We start from the raw sequence: 7,452 nt of genomic DNA, 5'->3' as shown, positions 1-7,452 counted from the left end.
TTGTAGAACTAATTTTGTTCTTACAGGCATATATTTCGGTCATGTCTATGCCACCACCTGTCGTGCTCACCTTGCCTTGAGTGGAAGACACCATTTATCATTCTGAGTCGTCTGAGGGCCCAGATGTATACGATAAAATGGATGAAATGAAAAATCAATTTCTTGAGCTGCGCAAGTAGTTGAAAACTTTGAAAGTTAAGGATCTATTTAGGAAGAGTGCTGCTGAATTGTGTCTGGTGCCAAATGTGAAGATTCTGGTGAAATTCAAAGTGCCTGACTTTGAAAAATACAAAGGGAACACATGTTCGCTCAGTCATTTGGTGATATATGCTCGGAACATGTCCACCCAAACTGATAACAATTAGTTGTTGATCCACTACTTCCAAGATAGTCTGACCAGCGCTGCGCAAAGATGGTATATGGGGTTGGATAGTGCGAGCATCCGCACTTTCAATGATTTGGGTGAAGCATTCGTAAAGCAGTACAAGTACAACATTGATATGGCTCCCGATCGAGATCAGTTGAGATCACTATCTCAGAAGGACAAGGAAACGTTTAAGGAGTATGCGTAGAGGTGGAGAGAGCTCGCTGCTCAGATCAACCCTCATTTAGAAGAAAAGGAGATGACTAAGATTTTCCTGAAGATCCTTAGCTCATTTTACTATGAGCGGATGATCGCCAGTGCCCTAGGTGATTTTACCGAAATGGTAAAATGGGGATGAGGCTAGAACAAGGTGTCAGAGAAGGACGGTTGTCTAAGGAGGAAGCGTCGTCCAACAAGAGGTACGACATCAGTTTTGGTTAGAAGAAACATAGTGAAACCAATGCAATTTCCAATGGGAGGCAGAGAAGGCCTCAAATCAGAAGAAGTCAAGCATCCCGTCAACATCATCGTCAGGTATCATCAGTAATTCTTGTGTTTTCAGCAAATCAGTCAACACCAGTTCAACAACAACAACGTCAACAACAACAACCACAACAACGAACAAACACCTACAACAACAGTAATACCAACAATCATCAACAACATAATTTTAAAAGGAAGAAGGTCTCTTTCGACCCGATTCCGATGACCTATGTAGAGCTTTACCCATCATTGGTTCTCAAGAACCTACTCTAACCATGAAATCCTCCGCAAATACCTGAACCACTTCCATGGTGGTAGAAAACAGACCTCTGATGTGATTTTCATCAAGGAGCACCCGGACATGACATTGAAAACAGTTACCCACTCAAATATGAAGTACAGAAGCTAGTGAAAAGTGGAATGGTGTCCTTTGAGGACCGTGCACCCAACTTGAAAGCTAACCCATTGCCCGCTCATGGAAATTCATCTGTCAATATGGTGGATGGCTTCCCTCGGGTGTTCAAAGTGTTCGACGTCCGTTTCGTTCTAAGGTCCTTGGTGACGATGCCTAAGGACATTTGCTTGGTGAGAAATTGGGAGCGTGACCATGATGGTTGTGCTATCTATAGTGTTAATTCAAGAGGTTTTGAGATTGTGAAAAGAGACATCCAGCGGTTGATGGATGAGGGTATGATTCAGATTTCTCAATCCCCACATATAGATGACGATGTCAATGTGATTGTTCATGTGTTTAAGAATCCCGAGAGAGTGGTGATTTAGTATGATAGCAACAACAATAACAATATCAGCCAAAGATCGGTATCGTCATTGGTCATACGGTTGGCGGGTCTAGTCCCGTACGCATCCGATAAGGCTGTTCCTTATCAGTATAATGAAACTATGGTGAAGGATGGTCAAGAGTGTAGCGGTGTATTCGCTACCTTTAGAGATATTGACTAAATCCAAGGTAAACCATACAAGTCGAGTCGCCACCGCACTTCTATTTATCCAAAGGAATGGTTAGAAAGAGAACAAAAACCTAAATGTTTTATTTAATTAAAAACTAGTAAAAATGTCAGAGATCGGGGTAAGGGGGTTGGTTATGCAATGGGAAGGTTTTAAGCACCCAAAACATCCTAGGTACTCCTAGGGAGCCCTTTCACACTTGTTGTAAGGTTGGTATTTTGTGAAAAAATTGTTTGTGCAAACATGATTGAAGAGATGAGAAGAGAATATAATAGTTAATTACATTTTATGTTTGGATGGATAAACCCATTGCCTACGTACCATCTTAAAAATATTAGGATCCAAACCTCGTAGTTTGGGGTAAAAATCTCAAAACAAGTTGGTGAATTGATTGGTCCAAAAGCCTTAAGGTCTTTTGTTATTCAAGGGAGAAAACTCAATCTAAAACCACAAATCCACCATGTGAGGATAACTTCAACATGCTAGTGAGGGGTTGACCCTATAATAAGCATGGAAGACTCATTGTCCATCACTAAGGATATAGGTGAGTATTACATCTACCTCAAGGATAACTCAAACCTAATAGCTAAAGGTTATGAAAAGTTTTGATTAATAAAGTGGCCATTGAAACCACAAAAGTATTTGAATGAGTTATATTTACCAATGAAAAGTATTTACAAAGTATGGTCAAAGTTGACTTAAAGATTCAATTCAAAATAAGTGTTATGAAAAGAAAGTTTGAAAATCAAAAGCATAAGGCTTAGGTTTCTAATGTTTGAAAACAAGTGTTAATGTTTGCACAAAAGTTTTGGCTTGGGTTAGAGTGGAGGGAAGAAGAAGAATGGCTAAAGTCTTAATCATACAAGAGATGAGGGATAAGAAACAAGACCAGAAATGGAGTTCCTATCTTGAGATCATATTGATGATCCAAGTAGCTCCCATCCTTTGGAATATGCAAGCAAAATAATTGTAAGCTAAAGCAATCAACAGAGTCAAACAAGCTCTTAGAAGATCCCCAATGTCTCTTGTATCTTTCACTTTTGGATGAACATGGCAATGGTTCTTCAATTTGAGCTCTCATAGGATCCCCTAGCACAAAAGCACACACATCAAATAATTCTATGAAGTAAATCAAGAATGGGCAAGAGTGAGTTTAGAGGTTTGGTCCTTCTAATCCATCTTCAACATTAAGGTCCTTTTACTCCAATTTGCATAGGGAATGTCCTAGAAACTAAGTCCATTTGTCCATTTCTTTGCATTTTGGTTCACAACAATCAAGACAAAGCACAAGCACAATGTTATATACACAATTATATGCTCAAGTGAGCAAAAGGCAAATTGCATTAACATAAACATGTGTTCAAATGTACAAAGGAAAAAGTAAATGAATAATATGTACAAGAATGGTAAATTGCATAAATGTAAAGTGCAAGAAGTAAATGTTAATGGTTAATGGTTAGCGTTAATAGTTAGTGTGCCATAAGGAAAATTTAGTGCTATGTTAAGCAATCGTAATTGGACTTATGTAGAAGTCACAACTATCTGAGGCCGGTCAATAATAATATAGGCAACAACACAAGTTAGAGGTTTTGATTAGTGAATCAAACTCCAACAACTTGCCATGCCAAAAAGAGGATGAGAAATGATCTTGTATTGATTTAAGTTCTTTGCATGATTTAGGAAGCAACCTATCCTTAATGCAAAGCCATTCACTTGATCCATGATCAAGATGAATTAGATTTGAATCAAGGGAGATTAAACCTCCATGTATCAATGCTAATCACCAATCTTTAACTCATTGATCAAAAACAAAAAGAAAGAAGAAGAAGAAGAAGAAGAAATAAAGTGCATTAATGGAAATGGTATGTATTTTAATATTTTTGGCATTTTTTAATATTAAAATAAAACTTGAATTAAAATAATAAAGAAAGATCAAACTTTAAACTCACTTCAAATCAACTTTGAAAAGTCCAAGTGAATTATCCCAAGTTCAACAAGGTCAAACAAAGTTTGACAAAGAATTTCAGCATTTTTAAAAGTCAGAAACTATTTTAAATCAATTAAAAATGCATAAAAATAACCTAATTGAACTAAAATCTCAAATAAATCTCAAATCAATTAATAAATTGATGAGAATATTTTTCATAGATCTATCATCATTCAAGGTGGTTGTAAAAAATATTTTTTGTAATTTTTGAATATCAAAAACTATTTTAAATGAATTAAAAATAACCAGAAAAGAGAAAATGACTAAAACAATAGCAAATGATAAAATAAAAAATATTAAAAATCATTTTTAAAAAGTAGAAATTGAAAGGAGAAGAATATAATTGGTCCCATAATTTTTGGACCAATAATGAGGGAGATATGAATTTTTGAAATAAAATGAAATAAAAGAAATAAAATGGAAATTAAATCAGAAATAGAAAAATAGGAAAAAACGTGGTACGTTGGATCCAGGCTCATTAGTTGAGCTGGCACATCAGACAGTCCACATGCGCGCGTCCACCAAACACCAAGGTCAATTGAAACACACTCAACCTTTAAATAAGTCATAACATTGGGGGGATGAGATTGAATCCGGAAACGTAAATGGACGGATCTGATTGAATCTGGAGACCAGAGGGTGACCAGCGCCACCGTCTTCTCCGGCCAACTTCCGGCCAAGTCAAAATTTGCAGAAACTGAAATGGTAACCAAATGGCACGATCCAGGCATCAATCGAGAGCTGGGTGTCGCATTACGCGAAAAACCGGCAGGAAAAGACACAGAGCCGCCACCGTGCGTTATTTATCCCAAAGGAGGGAAAGGAAACGCTCGAAGTAAACCTGGAAAGGAATGGTCTTACGACAAGAGATGCAAGGATCGGGAGTCGGTTATGCAAAGGGAAGGTATTAGCACCCCTACGCATCCATCGTACTCGACGGGATCCACGCTCAAAAGAATAGAAGAAAGGTTGCTAGATAACTGCTCAAACACTGCACACATGCTGAAATCAAACACAGGTGAAAGACGGAAGAAGGTGACTCGGCAGGATATCGCATCCTGGGCCTTTGTAGTTTGTCAGACACAAACATCAGAGTCGACGTAGTTCGGGGGTAACGGGAAACGTGCTCGCTAGGATATCGTATCCTATGCATATGTATCTTCTCTAACCAGAGAAAGAATCAGAGCACTCGTAGCTCGGCTAACGCACGCCAAACAAAACACACAAACTGGAAACGGAATGCCAATCGCTGGTCTTACATCCAACTCTAGACACACAGGCAAACATGGAAACCGAATGCCAATTGCTGGACTTACATCAGACTTCGAACCAACGAAAACACACAGGAAACCGACTGCCAATCGCTGGACTTACGTCAGACTCCAAACACACACAAGGGGGTTGAAAAAGAAAAAGGGCGCCCGGAGAGATCTGCTCATCTCCTGCCTACGTACCTCATCTGGTATGAGGATCAGGGCGACGTAGTTCCCCTTAACAGGGAAAGAACTTCTATCCTAACCAGAGACTAGGGAGATAACAAGCTACTAGGGAGACTACGACTTGAGCCTAGAAGTTGTCATGCATACGATCCCTATGTTGAGGTCTCTAATCCCAACTTGCACAGGAAGCAAGCTATCCTAAACAGCACATGAGTAATCACAAACACAAGTATCAGACACCATATGCAAACAATTGGCTCACACAAGGCTGGGCTTTAGTCAAGGGGTCAAATCAACCTCGACAAACAAGCCAACTGGAAAAGGGTGATGTTAGCTCTTAACCCTAACATTGAGAGTTAGGGTGAAGCAGATGAAATGGGAATGAGGGTATGACCTCATAGCTCTTATCCCTGGCCTGGGAGAGCTTCAAACAATGAAGGTGTGGGAGTCCAAAATGTGGGACTCTATTCCACATGACCGACACACCAAGATTTTGGTTTTTTATTCAAAGTGCATCAACACATGGTGTGAGCAAGATGAAAGACACAACTGAATAGCAGGGGATGGATTGCACATCCCTTCTATCTGCCAATGCCTCTTCACTTAGGAGGTCTTTGAATGCACAAAGCACAAAGATAAACAAACACAAACATTGCCTCTTAAGGAGGGCTTCAGACAGGTGCCTGCCAAAGTAACATGACAGGTCTTCCAGACTACATGAAGTCAGAGGTCATTACCTAGGTGGTATGCCAACCACAAGCAAAGCAAAGTTCAAATGAACTTAAAGCAACTTAGGTATATGTGTAAACAACCAAATAATCTGTACAGTGCTCAGACAAACAAACAATGGTTAACAGATCTCAATAGACAGACAATCCAATATGCACTATGAGTAAGCCATAAGGCAAACACTCAAGTGAAATATCATCAAAGCCTACAAAACAAACAAGTGTTAGCCAACAATAACAAATGACCAAGCTCAAATGAAGAAGCAACATCAATCATGGAGATGCATACTTGAACCTGAAATTCACAACTCAAAATGTAAGTCCAAACCACTAGGTCAAAGCCTAGGGTCAAAAGTGGATCAGAAAGCCAAAACAGAACTTGATATTCAACCCAATGCAACTTCAAACACATATTAACATGTCCTAAAAAGGACCAAAACAAAATCATCAAGCAAAGTCATGTAATGTTCAAAATATGGCAAAGACACCCAACATGGTCATCAATTGGGCATACAAGTGTGAAAATGCACATTAAATCAGAAATGCACCAAACAATTATGAAAAAAATCATGAGCATACAACATGTCCAATACAACCATCATACCAAAAATTGTAAACAGAAGAGATCAATTGGTCTATCAATGAAAATGATCAAATAGGACATCCAATTTGTGTGACATGCATTGTCACACCATATTAACATGTACATAAAACAGGGATGGAACATGAGAAAAATATCAAACCAAGCCTAAAATGTCAATCAACATGTTAAGAGCCTACACACAAAATTTCATGGCCATTGGATTATTTTTGAGCATTTTATGAGCCAAATAGTGTCACATATAACATTTTTCACCATGTTCAATCAATCCACAACATTTAAAAATCCATACATGGTAAAAATCAGGAGATCACGCCAAAAAAAACTAGACATCACAAGGATCATTTGGCAAAAAATTGGGGATCATTTGTATTAATATTCAATGAGATATGAATTTTTAAAGTTGGCTAAAAAATATGAAATAAAAATGATCATAGCATATGAAAATGGAGGGAAACATTAAAATGAGAGAACAATTTGAAAAAAGGCTTCGGCCAGAATCGAACTGAGGGAGGATTCAAATGAGGCGCGCGCTTGCTACTGAAACGCTGGCGTTTCACCACTCGCTGGCCAAAACGACGGTGTTTTGGACCAAAACCCTAATCAAAACCAGATGGACGCAAAACCGTCGCAAAGTGGACGTTACATCGTCTTCCTCGCGAAGACGATGATGAACAGTGAACCTTCATACAAAAATTTCCAGAAACTCAAAATTCTTACATCATTTAAAAGCTCTTTCATTGTACATCAAGAATCTGGTACCAATTCATGCTAAATCATCACCATGAATGCAAATCAAAGCAAAGTATATCACACATCAAAAATTCAATCACATATATTTGAGCCAATAGTTCATCATTTCATGTGAAATTTCCACCAGATTC

The sequence above is a fragment of the Lathyrus oleraceus genome, chromosome 2 (assembly GCF_024323335.1).
Source record: "Lathyrus oleraceus cultivar Zhongwan6 chromosome 2, CAAS_Psat_ZW6_1.0, whole genome shotgun sequence".
NCBI lineage: Eukaryota > Viridiplantae > Streptophyta > Magnoliopsida > Fabales > Fabaceae > Lathyrus > Lathyrus oleraceus.
This window is presented reverse-complemented; position numbering follows the sequence as displayed.